General features: G+C 38.3%; 1 long non-coding RNA gene across 1 annotated transcript in view; it reads right to left on the reverse strand.

The window, feature by feature from the left end:
* Positions 1–20,186, reverse strand: part of LOC123835997 (uncharacterized) — a 22,244-nt gene continuing 2,058 nt past the window's right edge. The window contains exons 3-4 of the long non-coding RNA XR_010406532.1: positions 5,169–5,272; positions 1–1,003 (exon numbers count right to left, since the gene is read on the reverse strand). This is a non-coding gene — a long non-coding RNA (uncharacterized LOC123835997). The remainder of the gene's footprint in view (positions 1,004–5,168; positions 5,273–20,186) is intronic.

Genomic DNA, 20,186 nt, shown 5'->3' on the forward strand with positions numbered 1-20,186 from the left:
TTATGTTCAAATAACATAGTCCAGAATTTTTGAAGCAATTAAACTTCATTTGCTGGTATAGGCTTTGTGTTAGTTTTCAATTTACTCCAAAAGATTTAACAGACAACCTCTAAGTTCTTACTCTCAACTGTACAGTGAAGGATTGAACTGTTATGGAAGAAGTAACTAAATAAAACATTCTTACAAATATGTTAAAAGCCTGTCAATGATTTCTTTTTACTAAGTTGCAAAGTTTTTATCTGTCTTAAATGCATACTCATCAGATAAAATTATTTGTTTAAGCTTTCTAATGCAACAGGACATCTTTCCACTTTAATTAAAACCCTTACATGCCCACAACTGTCATCACTTACTTTTGTTTCTCAAACTGTCCATGTTAATTTCAGTGATAAAATAGTAAGTAACAGTAATTATTATAATGGATGATGTGATATAAGTTAAACACAACTTATATCAATCCATGGTTGCTTTTCAAATGGTGCTATTTTTTTTTTCCTATAAGTAGTTTTATAGACCTCACTGATCTTCCAATCTTCCTCTTAAACCTCTGACAAATCTTCTTAGAAGTCACCCTGAGACCCTTCTTTCACTTTTCTCTGGGTTTCCCTTGGGATTCCCACCTAAATTCTGTCTCTTTCCCCCTTTTATTTGCCTTTTATTTCAACTGTTGCCATAGAATCAACTGTAGCAATGATCTCCAATCAATAGCTGTCTGATTTCTCAGAAGTAGCTCAGTGCAGTAGCTCAGTGTGTCTCTGTGCTATTTATTTATATATGTAAACCAGCATAATCCCAATTTTAAATATTCAAATGCTTTATTAATTGATGCATATGTTTTTTTGCTGAGGTTTGTATTTCTTTGCATAGGATTTTGTTATTCTCAATAAACATGATCTGTTAAATGACAAATAACATAAATTCACAGAAATAAATGTTCTTTATACTCTGGTTCTAGATGACAGGTTGATCCCATGTGCAAACCTCTATCTTCCACAGTGAATATCTAGAAATAACAGAAAAGATGTGTGATCTAAAAATCTACTACCACAGAGGAAAACATGAATGGGTAACCTTAGAGGAACCCTAGAAAGATTTTAATAGAACATATAGAATTAAATATGAGGATAAAAACTACTAAAACATAAATAAGCTACTACACAAGCTACTAAAAAAAGTGTTGCTCTGGAGCCTGGTGGTTCCAGACAAAATGGAAGAAACACATTTCATTTTAGTCTTTCCACTAATCACAGTAAAAAATCTTAGAAAACTAATGAAAGACACAGAAAAATCTGGAAGGTGGAGAAAATAAGGTAGAATGGCTAGGGACCTTGGGACTTGAGGAACAACCTGACAGTAAGTTCCCTGAGTTTTTTCTTGCCTCATAAATATCCACAGCCTGAATGCTAGACAAGCCCATAATCTAGAAACACCAAGAGTCACAGACAGAAAATAGCACCAAGAAAAGTCTGCTTTCTCTAGCCAGAGGATCAGGAAAAGGGTGGTCCAACAAGACAGAAACACTTTAACCATACATCCCTGTTCCTGAGGTAAACACCAGGAAAAACACTACATGCTTCTCCCACCATAGTGGACACTACAGTCCAGAACCAGTGGGCAGAGCTCTGTTTTTTGCCCTTCCCTCTGTAATAAGGAGGAGGTGCCTCTCTCCAAAGAACCTGTGGGCAGAACTCTGACTTCCACATGCCCTTTTCAGCAACAGGTAGTGCTCTTCCCTGCAGAGTCTTAAGGAAAGCATTAGTGAACTTTAAGATAAGTCAACAAAAATTATTCAAACAAAAAAAGAAGAAGAAGAAGAAGAAAGAAAGAAAAGAAAGAAAAGAAAGAAAGAAAGAAAGAAAGAAAGAAAGAAAGAAAGAAAGAAAGAAAAGAATTTTTTAAAATAAATTGAGCCCTAGGGACCTATGGGATAATAACAAGAAATCTAACATTCATGCCATCAAAGTCCCAGGAGGAAAGCAAAAAGAATACAGGGCTGAAAAAAATATTTAGAGAAATAATGGCTAAACACTTCCCAAGCTTGATGAAAGATATAAACCTACAGATTCAAAAAGCTGAGTGGACCACAAACAAAATAAACCCAAAAAAAATCCATACCTAAATATATCATAGTCCAAATTCTGAAAACTGAAGATAAGAGAAAAACTTTTAAAAACAGTTAGAGGAAAAAAAAAAACAACAACAATATATTACCAACAGGGGACTAATGATTCAAAAACTAGCTGATTACCAATTAGAAATCATACATATGGTATGATTCCACTTTTATACCAATTTTGCAATGACGATTTTAGAAAAAGAAGGAAAACCAGCAGGTTAGGGAAAGGAAGGGTGACAGAAGGGAGGTATTGATATAAAAGGACAACATGAAGGAACCTAGCAGCAGTGTGTTGGAACTCTTCAACTTGACTATGGTGGTGGACACATGAACACATAGAGGTGATAAAATTGTGTAGTTCTTACACACCCACCCAAATGAGTACAAGTAAAACTGGGAAAATCTGAATAAAATCAATGGATTTTCTCAATGTCACTATCTTGGTGGTGATATTCTACTATAATTTTTCAAAATGTTATCATTGAGGGTAACTGGGCAATGTGTGCGAGGGCGCTCTCTGTATGGCTTCTTACCACTGCATGTGAACCTACAATTATTTCAATAAAAATTTCACTTAAAAGTCTCTGTGCTATGTGGCTAAAGCAGGGCTTAGAGGAAAATGTTTAGGACCTCTAGCCACCTCCTAATCCCTGGAACCTGTGAATGCATTATCTTACTTGGTCAAAGGGACCCTACCGATGTGATTAAGGTTAAAGACCTTGAGATGGGGAGATTATCCTGGGTTACCCAGGTTATCTCAGTCTAACCATATGAACCATAAAACAGTGAGAACCTTCCCTGGTTACAGTCACAGATATGCAACAACAGAGAAAGGAAAGAGAAATGCCAAGTTGCTGGCTTTGAAGATGAAAGGAGAGCCACAAGCCAAGGAATGCTGATGGCCTCTCAAAGGAAAAAGACTCTCCCCTAGACCTTCCAGAAAGGAATGAAGTCCTGCCTACACCATGATTTCAACCCAGGCCTCTGACATACAGAACTATAAAACAATAAATCTTTTGTTGCTTTAAGATGCTACAATCATGGTGATTTGTTACGGCAGTGATAAGAAACGAATACAAATAGTCATTACAGAAATGCAAATTAAAACCATGACCATCTACACACCTATCAGAATAGCTAAAATAAAAATTACTGACAATAGCAAACACTGGAGAGGATGCAGAGAGACTGGATCTCTCATGAATTGCTAATGGAAATGTCAAATGGTACAGCTACTCTAGGAAACAGTTTGAAAGTTTCTCAAAAACCTAAACATGTAATTATCACATGATCCAGCAATTGCACTCCTGGACATCTATCTTAAAGAAATGAAAACCTGTGTTCACACAAAAATCTATAAAGTAATATTCATTGAAGGTTTATTGGTAATAGTGCTAAGTTGGAAATAATCCATATGTCCTTCAATGGATGAATAAATAAGCCGTGGTACATCCATACTATGGAATAATTCTCAGAATTAGTAGAAACAAAATACAACTTGACGCATGCAAGAGCATTATTCTGAGTGGAGAAAAACAGTCCATCTCAAGGGGTTAAATCCCGTATGACTCCATTTGCATAACATTCTCAAAGTGACAAACTCTAGTGATGGAAAACGGATCAGTGATAGCCAGGGATTAGGGTTGCAGAAAATATGTGATCATTAAGGGATAACATGAGAGACTTTATTTGTGATGATGAAACAGTTCTGTATTCTGATTGTGATGATAGTTATTGAATCTATGTGATGAAATTTCATAGAACTAACCCCCTCCCCAAATATCCAGTATATAGCAGCAGCTTTCATAGTAGCCAAAAAGTGGAAACAACCCAAATAGCCATCAACTGATGAATGGATACACAAAATGTGGTATATGAATACAATGGAATGTTATTTGGCAATAAAAAGGAATGAAGTACTGATATGTGCTATAACATGGAAGAAAACATTAGGCAAATCTATACAGACAGAAGGTAAATTAGTGATTGCCTAGGACTGGAGGGAGGAGAAACAAGAGTGACTGCTAATGGAAGGCAGCTATGCTCACCACTATACCACCAACGCCGGCTTGAGTGACTGCTAATGGATACGGTTTCCCTTTTTGGAGGTAATGAAATGTCCTAAAATTAGATTCTGTTGATGGTTGCACAACTCTCTGAATATGGTAAAAATCATTGAATTGAAAACTTTAAATGGGCAAAATTTACGGTAAATGAATTGTATGGCATATGGTATATGAATCATATCTCAATAAAGCTTTTCTTTTTTTCTTAAAGGAGTGCCTGCAAAAACTGGTAAAATCTGAATGAGGTCCGTACCCGAGTTCATAGTATTGTAGCAACATGAGTTGCTTGGCTCTGACAATATATTGTACTGGGTGCAGGGAATACAGGGATTCCCTGTATTCTTTTGCAACAGCCTGTGAGGCTGAAACTGTTTCAAATAATTTTAAGAAAAGGATGCTGCTCCTTGCACACAGATGAAAGAAATCTGAAGTAGGAGGGAGCCCTGGGGCAGTGACAGCAAGATAACAGGGTGGCTCCAGTGGGAGTAGCCAAGTAGGTCAAGCACTCCATGCTTCTCTGTGTGTAGAGCAACAAGCAAGAGTGGCGCCCGCCTTCAGCCCGCAACAATGCATGTAGGGGCCTCTATTGAAAAGGCAGGACTAGGACCTTAGAGTAATGGTCACAGTCAGGACGAGTGAGCAGTGCCCATCTCAGAGACTGGCTACAGGTACACGGAATCAGGAGTCTCATCTGCCACAACCCCACCCCCCCTCCCAAAGTGACTGGAGGGGTCTGCCAGTCCACTGCCAGGATTCCTGAAGTGATCCTCCTGGAGGATTAATCCAGTAGCCTGGAGTAAACTGATAGACCTTTCCCATGGTGGCCTAATAGGGCGTCACAAACATAAGATACACATAGGACCATCTATCCGTTGAGCAAAGCCAGCATCACAGAAGACAGATACAAAGCATGGAAGAATGCACACAAAAGAGTTAATAGAGCACACAGCACTAGAAACACCATCATCGCTTCATTTAATACATACATTTGGTCGCTCCAATATGTCCCGGGCACTTTTTTAACTTCTGGAAATACTACGGTAAACATTACTGCAGGCAAGGTGGCTACCATCAGGGACATTCCCATTTGCTGATGGAGAAAAAAGAAACCAAATAAAATATCAAAGAGCAAAAGCAGAGTAAGTAAAGGGTGGGGGAGAAAGAAAGCAAATGTGTGTGTGAGGGCATTGCATGCCGTTTTGGCTAAGGTAGTCAGGGAATATCTCCCTGATGAAGAGGTAACCTTTGAGCACAGATCTGAATAACGTGTGCGAGCAAGCCTTATCACATCCAGGGGAGAAGGGGGCGAGCAGGGAGGAGAAACAGGTATAGGTATTGGGAGGGTTTGAAATGCTGACAACAGCAAGGAGACCAAAATGTCTGGAGCAGAATGGGCAAGGTGGGGAGAGTTCAGAGATCCACAAGAGTCTGATCATCTAGGACATTCCAGGTCATTATAAGAACTAGTGATTTTATTCAAAGCTTAATTAATACTCTGTACTGAAAGATGCAAGAGAGTATTTTAAACAGCAATTCTTTAAAAAGAATCAACTAGTAGTCATGTAAATTAAAGGCTTCGCCTTTGAAATGAATCATTCAATAGACGAGTAGAATAGCAGATAGGGCACAAAAAAGGAGCAAATTAGTAAGCTGGAGGAAAAATCCAAATATTTTTTCTTCCCCAGAATATAGGACAAACATACAATTAAAAGATGCAAAGTAAGACAAGGAAGATAGAGACTCAAAATCCCCATCCAGAAGATTCAAATTTTATCTAATACAAGTGTTAGGAGATACTATTAGAAAGTCCTTATAGGAAAAATGGAAAAGAGATGATATTCAAAACAATATAAATGTAAATATATACTTGAATAATTTCATTAATAGTCTTCAATATATAAGAAATAGCAAATTCTGCACATAATAAAGATATAAATACTTACCAAATATCCATGGATCATTACAAAATTTGACCATATACAACACAACAAGATACATAGTTAAAGGATCAAAAAAAAGTCTCAAAATGGAAGCAAGGCAAATTCTGCCCAAGAAATAAAATTTGAGGCCAATCTCCCTTAAGAACATAGAGGTAGATTCCTAAATAAATATTGGCTAATCAAATCTGACAGTGTGTTTAAACCAACAAAAAAACCCCAACCATGGGGGCGCCTGGGTGGCTCAGTCTTTAAGTGTCTGCTTTTGGCTCAGGTCATGATCTCAGGGTCCTGGGAAGCCTGCTTCTCCCTCTCCCACTCCCCCAGCTTGTGTTCCCTCTCTCGCTGTGTCTCTCACTGTCAAATAAATAAATAAAATCTTTTTTTTTTGCAGCCAGTCATGGTGCTATCTTGAGGATAGGTACCCAATTACCTGATTTATTTTTTTATTAACATATAATGTATTATTTGTTTCAGGGGTACAGGTCTGTGATTCATCAGCCTTATACAATTCACAGAGCTCACCATAGCACATACCCTCCCCAGTGTCCATCACCCAGCCACCCTATCCCTCCCACCCCCCTCCACTCTAGCAACCCTCAGTTTGCTTCCTGAGATTAAGAGTCCCTTATTGTTTGTCTCCCTCTCTGGTTTCAGCTTATTTCATTTTTCTTTCCCTTCCCCTATGATCCTCTGTCTTGTTTCTCAAATTCCTCATATCAGTGAGATCATATGATAATTGTCTTTCTCTGATTGACTTATTTCGCTTAGCATAATACCCTCTAGTTCCATCCACGTTGTTGCAAATGGCAAGATTTCAGTTGTTGATGGCTGCATAATATTCCGTTGTATATATACCACATCTTCTTTATCCATTCAACTGTGGATGGACATCTAGGCCCTTTCCATAGTTTGGCTATTGTGGACATTGCTGCCCCTTCGGATCACTAAATAAAATCTTTTTTTTTTTTTTTAAAGATTTTATTTATTTATTTGAGCCAGAGAGAATGAGAGAGAGAGAGAGAGAGAGAGCACATGAGAGGGGGTAGGGTCAGAGGGAGAAGCAGGCTCCCTGCCGAGCAGGGAGCCCGATGCGGGACTCGATCCCGGGACTCCAGGATCATGACCTGAGCTGAAGGCAGTCGCTTAACCAACTGAGCCACCCAGGCGCCCCACTAAATAAAATCTTAAAAAAAAAACAAACAAACCCAATCCTGACCTGGTAGAGTTTATCTTCGTATTTTAATTGGTCTCTGTTTTTAAAAAACATATATGTAATTTTCCACTTTAACAGGTTAAAGTTGAAACAATATAATTATGTCAAATGATATAAGTAAAACTTTGAGTAGATTTCAATATTGGTGTATAACTTACTTTTTATTTTTTCAGATACAAAAGATCTAAGGAGAGACTCCCAGGACACACCATTAAGTGAAAGGGGGAAGGACAGGGAAAGGGAAGAAGTCAAACATGGATGTGATTTCATGTGAAGTCCCGGTCTCAGCCTGCTTGGCTTTTCATAGAATGGTCAAGCTATAAGTTTTCAGTGATTCAGAAATCATTTTCTTCAGTATTTAGGTGACTGATATCAGTCTTCACTTATCCCTTCTCCAATGCTATTCCTTTCTTTATGTAGAGCTGTGTTTCTGACCTATATCCTTTTCTTTTCTCTGAAGAACTTATTTTAACATCTCTTGCATAGCAGATTTACCAACAGGGGAGAAAAAAATCCCTCGGTTTTTGTTTATCAGAGAAAGTCCTTATTTCTCCCTCCCCTTTGTTACTTTTTTTAAGTTTATTTATGTAAGTAATCTCTAAACCCAACAACCCAACGTGGGGCTCGAACTCACAACCCCTAGATCACAAGTTGCATGCTCTTCCAACTGAGCCAGTCAAACACCCCTCTCCTTCACTTTTAAAGATCAATTTTATAGGGTACAGAATTCTAGGTTGGTTGGGTGTGGAGGTGGGGAAGGTTCCCTTCTACACTTTAAATATTTTACTTCACTCTCTTCTTGCCTGCTGGTTTCTGAAAAGTCTAATGTAATTCTGTAATTTTTTTAAAAAAAAAATATTTATTTATTTATTTATTTATTTATTTATTTATTTATTTATTTGAGAGAGAGCCCTCAGTAGCTGTTTGGGTGTTGAGTTTGTTAAGTTTTTTATAGATTTTGGATACTAACCCTTTGTCAGATATGTCATTTGCAGATAACTTCTCCTATTTCAAAGGTTGCCTTTTAGTTTCATTGATTGTTTCTTCACTGTGCAGAATGTTTTTATCCTGATGAATTCCCAATAATTTACTTTTGGTTTTGTTTCCCTTGCCTCAGGAGAGGTATCTAGTAAGAAGTTTCTATGGCCGATGTTGAAGAGGTTACTTGCTGCCTGTGTTCTCTTCTAGGATTTTGATGGTTTCCCGTCTCACATTTAGGTCTTTCATCCATTTTGAATTTATTTTTGTGTATGGTGTAAGAAAGTGGTCCAGTTTCATTCTTTTGCATGTACTGTCCAGTTTTCCCAACATCATTTGCTGAAGAGACTGTCTTTTTTCTGTTGGATATTCTTTCCTGCTTTGTCAAAGATTAGTTGACCATAGAGTTGTGGGTCCATTTCTGCGTTTTCTGTTCTGTTCCATTGATCTTATGTGTCTGGTTTTGTGCCAGTACCATACTGTCTTGATGATCACAGCTTTGTAATAGAGCTGGAAGTCCGGAATTGTGATGCCGCCAGCTTTGGTTTTCTTTTTCAAGATTGCTTTGGCCACTTGAGGTCTTCTGTGCTTTCATACAAATTTTAGGATTGTTTGTTCTAGCTCTGTGAAAAATAGATGGCCTATCAAAATACCACTGACTATGGGGGGTATAGCTCAGTGGTAGAGCATTTGACTGCAAAATACCACTGACTATGTGGTTCTTAACATCCTGGACTTGTGGCTTCCAACACCCTGGGGCTGACAGACCAAAAGCCAGCCCTGTCCTCTTCAACCTCTGCCCTGGGTAACCAGTAGCTTCATTATAATATATTTATATTGTGCTTTTGACCTTCCCCCATCCCCCATGCCTCACCCTACACCCACAAGGGAAGATGGCCATGACAGGTCCGGCAAGAATGTGGCAGGGCCAAAAACTCCCCCTCGCAACCAGTACGAGGAATCCCTCAGATGATTGGAAACAACACCAGTTGGAGCCGACCCCTAGCTATGACCCATAACCTATGCAAACATGAAAAGAAAAGACACCCCTAACCCTATCCCCAGTGCAGTTGCCACCTCGGCCTGCCTGCTCTCCCAGCTTGAGAGTGCATAGTCCTTAATCAACTGCTTTGTGTCTGTCACCTTCCTTCTGGCTGTCTTTACTAGATCCTGGACCCCACATAAATCTTTCGTGGGGAATCCAAGAACTGAGACCTCAAGTCACACAATGCAGAGTCTTCCACCAATAACAATTATTGCTTCAAATATTGTTTCTGTTCCTTTCTCTTTTCCTCCAGTATTCCCACTTTGCATCTATTAGGCCCTTTATAGTTGTCCCACAGTTCTTGGATATTCTGTTTTGTTTTTTCAGTCTTTTTTCTTTTTGCTTTCCAGTTTTGGAAGTCTCTATGGTCATATCCTCAAGCTTGGAGATTTTTTCCTCACTGTGTCCAGTCCACTAATGAGTCCACCAGAAGTATTTCTCATTTCTGTTACAATGTTTTTGATCTTTAGTATTTCTTTTTGATTCTTTCTCGGATTCCCATCTTTCTGCTTACATTATCCACTGTTCTTGCATCCTGTCTACTTTTTCCATTTGCACCCTTAACATATTGATCATAGTTGTTTTAAATTTCTGGTCTGATCACTCTAACATCCTTGCCATGTCTGGTGCTTGTTTAGTCTCTTTAAAATGTGTTTTTTGGAGTACCTGGGTGGCTCAGTCAGTTGGGCGTCTGCCTTCGGCTCAGGTCATGATCCTGGGGTCCTGTGATCGAGCCCCGCATTGGGCTCCCTGCTCAGTGGGGAGTCTGCTGCTCCCTCTCCCTCTGACCCTCCCCACCCCCGCTCATGCTCTCTCTCTTTCAAATGAATAAATAAAAAATCTTTTAAAAAATTAAAAAAAAATTTTAAATGTGGTTGTCTTTCAGTATGTCTTGTAAATTTTGGCCTGATAGCCAGCTATGATATACTGAACAAAAGGCTGTTGTGAAAAGGCCTTTCATAAGGTTGTTGTAAAGTGTGGGAGGAGAGGACATATGCTATAGCATTATAATTAGGTGGCAGTCTTTTAGTAAGCCAGTGTCCCCGGACTATGAACTTCAGTGCTTCTTAGTTCAGTGCTTCTTTTGCCTCTTAGGTGAGACAGCGTGGCTGAAGGGGGCTGGAGCTGGATACTTCCCTTCCTCCAAGTAGCGTAGGCTCTGATAAAACCCCAGCAAGGTAAACTCTGGTAAAATAGTTTCTCCTGAGGGGGCAGGCTTTGTTAAGAAGAAAAGAATGCAATGGCATATTTTAAAATGGTTACTTTTCTCCTCTCTCTGCCTGAAGCACAGGGGACATTCCTTTGATAGTTATGGCAAGAAACTGGTTGAGACCCTACCAAGGAAATTCACAAAAGTGTGGGGAAGTCCTCCACCCCTACCCCGGAATGGATCCTCCTGAAGTTTTTAACACCCGAACTAGTCCAGATGGAGCCTACATCAATTCACTAATTATAGTTCAGGTTTTCCTACCACAACACTGGTTCCAAAAGAGGTATTCCCTCACCGATTTCTGTTCCAGTAAGTTGTAAATCTCTGTATCCCTCTGCTTGTCTCTCCAACTTGGGAGGTAGTGGTTTACCTGGTGATCTCACTTCTGTGATAGATCTAAACAGAGTTGTTTATTTTTCAGTTTGTTCAGCTTTTTACTTGTTGTAAGGATGGAATGGTGATTTCTAAGCTTCTTTAACTTGAAAAAAGGTACCTACCAAAAACCTAAGCCATATTCAACGATAGAACTTTAGAAACACTTTAGTTAAAGTCATTTCCTCCCTCTTCACTATTATTCACTGTATCTTGGAGGCTTTACAATTTATAAATACTAGAAAAGGTGAAACAAAACTCTTTCTTTGCAGAAAATATTGTTTTCTACTAGAAAATCCAGAGCAATAAACTAACAAACTTTTAGAATTACAAAGAAAGTTTAGTTAGGCATAAAATACAAGATTAATTTTTAAAATATTTCCATATGTCAGTAAAAATAAAGTAGAAAATACGATCTTTTAAAAGACTCTTTCACATAAGCAACAAAATCATAAAGTATTTGAAATAAAGTTGATTTAAAATTTGTATAAGACCTTTGTGGAGAAACTATGAAACTTTATTGAAAAACATAAAAGAAAACTTGAATATATTAAAAAGAATTCAACATTTTATTAGAAGTATTAGGCAATGAAAGGGATAGAAAAAACAAAGTATAAGTGGTGGAAAGGAAGATTTAAAATTGGTCTTTTTTTCAGTCAATAATATTGATTGCTCAGAAAATTAAAGTGAATCCAAGAAATTGGCAAGACACTTTCTTGGCTTTTCAGCAAGGGAGGATAGAAGTATGATCTACATGCAAAAATTAATATCCTCCCTATATCCACTTAGGGATATGTTGGAAAAAATTGAATTCCTATTTGTAGTAGGTTGAATCATGTCCTCCTAAAATTCATGTCAATCTGGAACCTCAGAATATGGCTTTATTTGGAAATTGATTTTTGTAGATGTAATTAGTTACGGCTCTCGAGATGAGATCATCCTGAACTTAGGATAGGTCCTACATCTAATGACTGATGTCTTTATAAGAGAAGGGAGAGGGAGATTTTGAAGACACAGGGAAGAAGGTTGCATGAAAACAGAGGCAGAGATTGAAATTAGGCTGCCACAAACCAAGGAACGCCAGGGCCCAGCAGTAAAGAAGCAAGGAAGAATCCTCTCCTCAAGCCTTTGGAAGAAGTGTGGTACTGCCCGCAGTTTGATTTCAAACTTCAAGGCTCCAGAACATTGAGAGAATAAATTGCTGTTGTCTTAAGCCACCAAATTTGTGGTAATTTTTTTATGATAGTCCTAGGAATCTAGTACAATTCATGATACCACACACATACACACACACACACACACACACACAAACCCTATAAATTCCCTAGGAATAATTCCAATTATAAATGTATACAATCTTCATGAAAAAAATCATGTGTTTTTACAGAAAAGCAAAAAGAAGACTTAAATAAATGGGTAAATACCAAGTTCATGGATGGGATGATTCACCATTTTAACGATATCAATTCTTCAAAAATTAATCTATAAATTCAGTATGCCCCATATCTGAGATCAATAGGATTTTTTCATAAACTTTTACATGTTAATTATAAAGTTTTATGGAAGTGTAAAATTTTAAGAATAACCAAGATATTTTTGTTTTAAAGAAAAATAACTGGGCTGGAGAAATAAAATTTGTTCAATCTAATATGTAATTATATTATAGATTTATAGTGATTAAAATAGTGTTATTGACACACTAAAAAACTATATCAATATAAAAAAAATAAAGATTCCAGAAGCAGACCCATGAATGTATAAGAAAGACAAATTCCAGAAGTATTGCAAATAACAAATGAATATCCAAAAAGGTATTTAGCCTCACAAAGTTTCTTAAAAATACAAATAAAAAGGAAAATGAGATAATTTAATATTTGTGCTTCATAATTATTAATGAAACATTAAAAGAACTTAAAAATCGCCTATTTGTAATTTTTTTGATATATGAGCTATTTAAGCACTTGGAAAATTTTTGTTGGTTATATTAAATAATGTAGAACGTTAAAGGGAAATAAAATATATTAGTTTTATGAACACAGGTTGAAATTAAAAATTTAAATAATTTTATAAATTGGTTTTAATATTAACAAGGACCTCTTAGAAGTGACTGTTAAAATTTTCTATGAACAGATATTTGTAAGCACTATCTTAAATATAATAAATAGGTTTCATAATCTGTAACTTTAATGAACTTTTACATTTTAAAACCAAAAATAACCTCTGGAGAGTTTTCTGTAGCAAAAAAAGCCATCTTCAAGGTACCAAAAAAAAAAAAAAATTAGTTGACAATATTGTTTAGTAAACACATATTCATACAATAATACCATATGTTTCTATAGGTACAAATAATAGCCAAAGAAAAGAATACATATGAAACTAAGAATAGTGTTTTCCCTCAGAAAAAGGTCAGGGAGATTTTATCAGTAACTGTTGAATATTTTGCAATGCAAAAGCATTCATGTATTGCTTATGTAAGTAAAAACAAAGAAAATTTTTTGTCAGGTCATGTGTACCCATTTTGGGTTCGATAATCAGCATCAATACACTTCTGACCCTCTATGTTGTCTCAAAATAAGTCTGTGTAAGACAAAGTTATTCTTATTCCTTTTATAGCAACATAAAGCCACTCTCCTAGCAGTAACATTTCCAACCACCTTCCTACTTGAGGAGCTTTATATAATGGGTAAAACTAAGCAATACAAACAAGACTCAGAGTGTAATTTTGGTACTAATGCTGAGAATTTAGTTGTATTTGTCAATATTATCATGGCAAGGAAAAAACATCCTTTAATGGTTACAGAATATCAATGAGAGAAATAGAAAAGCTTACTCAAAAGGGGGCCCTGGGGTGGGGAGTTATCGACATACAAGACCTTATTTTCTAAGCATAGCCTGGAGAAAACACTTATTTCGGAGAGCTAAAGGTAGAATTCCTCTTGAGGGGCTAAGACTTCTGTTTGTTTGCTAGCAGAAGAACCGCAGCCAGGCTGGGTGTGAAATGATAGGCTTTGAGGCAAGGTCTGGAAGAGAAGGCAGAACAAAGGGAAGACTGAAATCCTTGGCATAAAGATTTCATCCTAGGGCAAAAATGGAAAGGTCCTAATATTGAAGCCGAACGTCCTTGGATCGAAGTCCTTTTAAAATTATCATCTATGATCCTGTCTTGAAGAGCAAATAGGCAAAATAAAGAGCTCAGATACAGAGGTTTTTGGAAGATGGGATGTTTAATTAAAATTGCTGTTACCTGTTAAAACCTTGTGCTTAGAAATTTTATTAGTTTGTAAAATTATGGGGTTTTAACATTTATTTATTATTATTTTTTCTTAAGAAACAGATCAGGAGTGCATATTGTCTTCCCTGGCTGAGGCTTTAGTAATATCTGAAAGGATTACAAAACTCCTCAATAAAATTGTATGTAAAAATTTGCCCAGCACAGGAGACCGTTCCACCCTGACCTGGAACCTAGAGCAAGGAGCTGAAAGATCTACCAGATTTTCTTTGCTCCTACATGTTAGTTCTTAGAAGAGCAAGACCCAGGCTGTAGAGGTGAGACACTGACCCCTGGGTCCAGAACCACCCCTCCCTATCCCAGGTGAGCAGTGACTCCCTCCAGTTCCAAAGGGCAATCTCTAGGAATGATGGCAATTAAGATCATTTCTGTTCCTACATAGTCAGAATGTTAGGTACAATTAATCAATGAAAGGCCAGTTGGAATTATTTACAGAGAAACATCCTTCAGGGCTTCCCTGGGACAATAAAAAAACACAAAGAATGTTGCTTTTGCCCTTGGAAACCCAAGAGGGAGAAAGACGTGCTGGAGAAATGGCTTGATGGGCCAGCAAAATGGCAGAACAGCTGGGCTCAAGGAGAAATAAGGACCAGAGAGAAAAGCGCAGTGATGAAGATGACTGAGAGCTAGAACAAGGATAGGTAGAATAAGGTGAAGTAATAGTAACTTTTATACTGTTTATTTGGCTGTGTTGTGATGCCACTTTCCTCCATCCCCTACCTACTCAAATCTTCAGTGCCATATGCATTAATGGTCTTAGTGGTTCTTAGTTGATAATTAAAGGAAATGGAAAAGGAGCTGCATACCACAGGAGGGAGGGAAGAGAAGAGCCACACGGTACAAGACACAGAGCAGAGATGGAACTCCAAGTAAACAAGAAAGAAGGGTGACATAAGCCCCTGAACGTCATGCCAAGGAATCTTTGAAGAGATTTAGTGTGCAGTTTATGTGAGATGGGGCTTGAGCAAGTGCAAAAAATATATTAAGGAGAAAGATAATCCCAAAGTTTGGTGGACCACCCAGGACTCCGTCATGTGGATTACATAATCATTGACACCAGATGTGGAGAAATAAAAAGCTCAAAGAATGGTTCTATGTATTCCTGCGAATTGTGAGATTCATCATCTACCTCTTTATCCCTCCATCCAGCCCACCCATCACTGATTTTATCTATCAACTTGCTCACCCCCAATTTTCCTCAATAACATTTTCTATTATGGTTTTTTTCAAAGTTTGAGAAATCCTTTTTTTCCCCTGGGTAGAACAGTGCAGTCTGTGGCCAGGCCAACTTAAATCTAAAACAAATGCATGCAAGCAGGAAAACTGGGTAGAGTGAGAAAAAAGTACTTTTTCTTGCTGTTTCCTTCTTTGGTGGCAGGAGGTGGAGTACCAGAGACTTAGGAGATTGCCTGGGTGAGTTTTTCTGTATCCCCTGCAGTGCCCCCGGGGACAACTGTGAATCCCAGGGAGCTCCATAGCTGCCCTTGGGCTTGAAGGAGATCAGCAGTCAGTACTCTTGGACAATCACCAGCCTGGTCTGAGAAGACGCTGCTGGCCCTCACACGCACAGTCCCCTTTTAGGTCTTCCTCCTGTGTGTTGCTCACTGTCCAGTTCTGTTCAATTTCCTCCACTAGGAATTTTCCATTATTCCACTGGCCCGCCTGGACATACTTCTATGATTTCTCGTGGCTTATGGACCTGTAGGCAGTGCCTCACATTACTAGAATTGGCTTCATTTTCCATTCTTAGAACTCTCAAGTAACTTTGATTTCTTCTCACAGAGAAGAGTCACAAGACTTTCTTTTAAGATTTATACATATATTAGTGTCAAAGAATGTAAAAAAATTTATTAGAAATGAAACAGAAGTTTACCAAGAATACAGAGGACTTAAGTTAGTAACCCTTCACTCCATCTCTGTAATTAATCATACTTCATGTAAACAACCATTATGTTTTTAAGTCATAAAATGTTAAGTCAACATATATGATATCCACTCTCTATGTCTGAAATGAGAAATCGGCCTGCCCCTAACTCCCATGCCAAAAGCGAGCTCATCTTTCCCCTAAGGCACCCAGGCAAATTCAAATTCCACAGCTTCTGTGAAATATAAAATAATGAAAAGAAAATGTACAGGCTTAAAAAGAAATAATGATAATAATAATAAAACACTGCTTGCAGGGATAGTAGATGAAAGGCAGAAAATGAAATAGGTCTCCAAAGTAATTCCTTAAGACTCTCATGTCTATCCTCCTAAAATAATACATATCAAATAAAATCTAAATTCCTCCTGCTTGTCTGTGCTGTACACACATAGTTCATTAGCAAAGATAGGGGTCCTGGAAATGGGGCCATGAATGGACTGAGCATTTTCCTGGCCTAGATATCATTGCCCCTACCGAGGTAGTTCTTGGCCTCTCCCACTGCCCATCACTGTCCCTTCACTGACCCCAGCAAATGATGCCTTCAGCTTCCACTTGTTAACATGCTGTCTTGTCTTCCCGAGGTGCAGTCAGGTTCATGGTGTCCCTGACAATGTCAAGGACTAGCCCCAGAGTCTGATAGTCGGCTAATCTTTACTCTGTTCCTCAGATGTTTCCTTGAATGGGCTTTGAGTCTCCCGTCTAAAACTGAAATCTGCTGTGATACTCTTCTTTTGTTTTCTGTGGCAGGCCCAGTTCTATCCCTAGCACTGCTTTTGTCAGCTGGATGAGTCAAAGCTGTTCACCAGAACAAAGAATAAATGGCAGGAAAGGGTACTCAAAGGAAGAAATAATGCTTTTTTTTCAGAAAACTCGCCCACTTGAAGAAATTAGCTGAATAGTTTTTTGCTAGTTCTTACTAGGTAAGTGTATATGGTCACCCTCAGAACTTAGAACTACTACTCTAAATTTATATATATGCTATTTCAGTGAAAAGCCACTTTATAAAGAATCAGCACTGTGAAAAATGAAATTAAATAGTATGTATGAGTGAGAGGCAACAGCTTTTAAGAAGAAGTAAGACATTAAAACAAGGTAAAAAAATCTTCAAAAGTGGAGTGAGAGAATGAGCTAAAAAGATAAGAGGTGGTAGTGGTAAAAATGAAATCTTAAAGTTGAAATTTTGGAGGTATTGTCATTATTGTTAATGGCAAAGTCTTAAAACATAACCATAGGAGTGGGTGGCAGAATAGGGTAGAGACAAGGCCATTGGAGAAAAGGTCATGGAACTCAGAAGTTGGGTCCGGAAAAGTTACAGATGTGGATGTTAAGATCACCAAGAATTAAATACAGGTAGTATAAAAGGGAGTGATTGCGAGCCAGGACCTAGAACCTTCTAGGACAGATGAGAAAGTGTCCTGGTTGGGGGTCAGAAGATAATGTGGAAAGTTGAAGAGAATACTTAGAGAAGACAGTGAGGATATAGGGGATTTTGTTAGGACTATGAGTTCCAGAGCACACAACAAAAGGGATTTGGAAGTTAGGGGGGAATAGGGAGATAGGAGAAAGTACTCAGCCAAATGGGAAGAGAGTCTGAAAGATAAAGATTGACTAGAGAGATTGGGCTTCACATAGTGACCACATAACATAGGGCTAAAGGGTCTGATGAGATTACATAGATATTGAAGGTAAGGCAGTGGGTGTCGAAGAAGAGAGAGGTCTTGCCAAAGCATGTTCTTGTAACTCCTGTTATAACTCTTGTAACAAGCTCTCTTGTAACTCCTGCTAGTGGAGGTATAGAAGTCAGGAGAAGGGCCATCTTATGCCAAGCAGAAATAACTTTGGAAATTTCTTTCCAATCCCCCTCTACCTTCATCTTCCACGTGGGTCCCAGGCCCAATAAAGGGATAACAAATACGTCTCATTTTCCATGGATAGGGAGTGACTGCCTGGAGCACCATGGTATGACCAACTTCAAAACCATGCCCAGATTCAGGAGAGCAGGCAAACAGCCACATCTATGCCAGTGTCCATTTTCCCTCGTTTAAGATAATTCCCTAAAGTTCAGTTCAGTTCCTAATTTTCCATCCCACTCCTCACTTTGTAACCCACCTGCTAGCTACTTAGACACCCATAAAGCTTTTAGGACTTTAACATACTACTTCACTTTGGCCTCCAACCTCCACCTTCCTGAAGGTGATCCACTCAGCCTGCTGCACTGTCTGCTAATAATCCCCAAGTCTTCATGTCCAGACAAGACCTCATTTCTGAGCACCAGAAACTTGTCTGCAAGTGTCTACGGGGCTTTGAGCATATCAGATGTGTTCTTCAAACCTCTCTGTCCTTGCCATCCTGTTGGTATACCCCCATTTGCCCATTTGAACAACCCAAGCCGTCTTCACCTCTCCCTTTCCCCCAGCTCATCATGAGTCCCCAGTGTCTATGCATCGGCCTCTGAAATTCCTTAAATGTGCTCCCTCTCCTCTCTCCCCACTGCCTCTACTTTGTTCACATCTGTCTCTTCTCTCAAACAGACTTGGGAAGTGCACTCTAGCTCCCCTTCCCACAGCCATCAGAGTGACCTTTGTAAAACAGAAATGTTTCTCCCTTCCTTAAAGGCTTCCTGGCTTTACATCACTCATGGGATAAAGATCAAAGTTCTTAATCCTTGACACACAACATTGCATATGTTTGTCCAGGTACCTCTCTCTTGCTAGACTGTGATGGCCACCAGGGCAGGAATGCCCACCTCTTTTATTTTGAATTCCCACTAGTGGCTTGGAGATGCAAAACGTACTCAATCAAGGTTAAGTGAAGTAATGCAAGCAGGTAGAGGAAAAGTATAAAGACAACCTAGTTTTAAAGACTCTCTCTCATGCCAGTTGACATGAGATCATTTTTTACTAGCTCTCACCACCAGATGGTTCATCTCTCTCACCATGAATAGCAGAGGCATGAATTTTTTTTATTTGACAATTAATAAAAGATATACCAAAGGTGGAAATAGGGTCTTGATATGAATTTTCTAGTATTGGATTCTGGCTTCACCATTTTCCAGTGTGCAAGATACTTAAACTCTATAACCCTACAACCTCTATACTAATAGTATCTGATTCAAATGGTTCTTATGGGGATTAAATGAAGCAGTGGGTATAAAGTGTGTGGAATAGGAAATATTCAGCAAAAAGTAGCTGTGGTTGATACTCTGAAAGAGGTTGCATGCATGGTTCATTCACAGATAACTGGAAGCATTATTGCTGTTAGGTAGACAAGAAACATGCATGCATTTCCTAGAATGGGGGAAATGTGTCTTTACTTTTTCCATAGAGTTCAGGCCATACAGAGTCAGCTTCTGAAGGAGACTGGGAGTTTTTGTCTCTGGTCTCCCTGACTTTTTTCTCCCCCAGTGTTTTCTACCCCTCTGTCCTCTCCCTCCATGGTCCTATTGCTCCTGGAAGAGAGGCAGCAAATCCTACAGCCCTCTGTAGGGATAGGCTTGGGTCTACTGGGGATAGGTGGGCTATCTTGTTGACTTTCAATATTATCTTAGAATTTGTCTATCCATATGTCATAGCAATACCTTGACCCCATTGAAAAACATCATTCCTTTTAAACTTGAGTTCCATTACTGGACCACAAATTACATTGTATTTTGTATTGGGGTGTTTTTGACCTTTCCAAAAAAAAAAAAAAAAAAAAATGTTCATATTGTTCAACCTAATTACTGAAGAATGATAATTTGTTAACTATAAATATGAAAATATGTGTGTACAACCTTTTTTCTGTTATTGCATTTTTTCATTTTTTAACATACTGGATTCTCAAAAAAATGACTTGGGTTGGGGGAGGGGGTCTCCTTTACTCTCTGAGAAGCCATAGAGTGGAGCCATCTATAAAGCAATTCTTTCTTTTACTGACAGTAATTATCTTTTATAACATCTCCTCGATGTATTTTTGTGTTAAAAGATCTGCCCTCTCTTAAAAGAGAGGAAAGGAGAGGGAAACAAATTAAAGGCATATGGAGGGATCATATAGT

Source organism: Mirounga angustirostris, unplaced genomic scaffold, assembly GCF_029215605.1.
Source record: "Mirounga angustirostris isolate CCGP_5_RB_7025 unplaced genomic scaffold, mMirAng1.0.hap1 SCAF_12, whole genome shotgun sequence".
Taxonomy (NCBI): Eukaryota; Metazoa; Chordata; class Mammalia; order Carnivora; family Phocidae; genus Mirounga; species Mirounga angustirostris.